The 1,760-nt window shown below is 43.4% G+C and overlaps 1 pseudogene; it reads right to left on the bottom strand.

Moving 5' to 3' along the window:
* On the bottom strand, positions 1-959 carry LOC115518379 (annotated as a pseudogene).
* Positions 960-1,760: the final 801 nt, after the last annotated feature.

Raw genomic sequence — 1,760 nt, 5'->3', positions numbered from 1 at the left:
TTACTCCTGGGAGGCCATATGGACTATGAGATCTATTACCTTGTTGCTATAGCCAAATTCATTGTGGTAACAGGAAATGAACTTGTCAAATTGGTCATTGAGGGCAATGCCAGACCCAGCATCAAAGGTGGAAGAGTGGGTGTCACTGTTTAAGTCACAAGAGACAACCTGCTTCTCAGTGTAGCCCAGGATTTCCTTGAAAGTGCCCTCTGATGTCTACTTCATCACTTTTTGATATCATTCTGGCAACTTTCTCCAGGCAGCAGGTTAGATTCATAACTGACACATTGAGGGTGGGGACATGAAAGGCCATGCCAGCAAACTTCCCATTCAGCTCAAGGATGACCTTGCCCACACCATTAGAGGCAGGGATGATGTTTTGGACGGCTCCTCAGTCACCACACAACAGCTTTCCGGAAAAGCCATCCACGGTTTCTGGGTGGCAGTGATGGCATGGACTGTGGGCATGAGTCTCTCCGTGATGCCAAAGTTGTCATGAATGACCTTAACCAGAGGCCAAATAGTTAGTGGTGCAGAAGGTATTGCTGGTAATCTAGAGAGAGTTGCCATACTTCTCAGGGTTCACACCCTTCACAAACATGGGAGCATCAGGAGAAGGGGCAGAGATGATGATGCTCTTGGCTCCATTCAGATAAGCCCAGTTTTCTCAATGGTAGTGAAGTGACTTCAGCACCAGTATCACCCCATTTGATGTTGGCAGGATCTTGCTCCTGAAGGATGGAGATGGGCTTCCCATTGATGACAAGTGTCTTGTTCTCAGTGCTGACTGTGCCATTGAATCTGTTATGGATGGAATCATACTGAGACAAGTAGACCATGCTGTTGAGGTCAACGAAGGTGTCACTGATGATGACAAAATCCACTCTGCCAGAGTTAAAAACAGTCATGCTGACCAGGCACCCAATGTGGCTAAATCTGTTTACTCAAACCTTCACCATCGTGTCTCTGGGACCTGGGAGGCACTACACAAGGAGATGCAGCTGTCTGTCAAGTGAGGAAGAACAGAGACAGCACATGCATGTATTTTTCAGATTTTTCAGATGAATTAAAGATTTTAATACAACAGATGCTTAGCTTCTAAATAAGGACGTGAATGACTCATCTGTATATACTGGGAGTCACTTGTTAGCGTGATCATAGTGGTCACAAAAATGCCATCCTTACCCCACACTGAAGTCTAACATCAAAAATTGTCATTCTGAATTTCAAAATTAATCCCTAAAAGTGTTTCCAAGTATCAACTTGGGTTTTTGTACTATAGTAACAAGTAGTCATTGAACAATGTTAGCAGACAAGAAAATAACTCTGATTGCAATGCATAAAATAGATTGAAGGAAGTCAGGGTCTGCCATGGTTAAAACAAACAAAAAAGGTAAGATCCATATCTAAGATATTAGTACTGGGGATGTAAAAAGACATCTAATGATGCATTTTCAAGAAACTTGACATTGTCTTGAGGTAAGAGTGAAGCAAAGAATGCAAGCCTATAGGAAGAAAATAGAGAAAGCAATGACATCCAGGAATCGGGCTTAAGAGACGCAACTTGTTGTGAGCTTTGCAGTGAAGACAGGAAATGCAAGGAGAGTAGACAGGTGGTGCAGAGAAACAATGAAAGAAGGCCAACTGCTGTCATGCTCCATTTTAGGATGAAACAGTAAGAAGAAATACTACGTGCAAGGATTTCAAAAACATTATGATATCGGGGCGCCTGGGTGGCTCAGTCGGTTGAGCGTCTGACT

Source organism: Lynx canadensis, chromosome B4, assembly GCF_007474595.2.
Source record: "Lynx canadensis isolate LIC74 chromosome B4, mLynCan4.pri.v2, whole genome shotgun sequence".
NCBI classification, from domain to species: Eukaryota; Metazoa; Chordata; class Mammalia; order Carnivora; family Felidae; genus Lynx; species Lynx canadensis.
The sequence above is the reverse complement of the archived record's forward strand: the minus strand, read 5'-3'. Positions and strand labels throughout refer to the sequence as shown.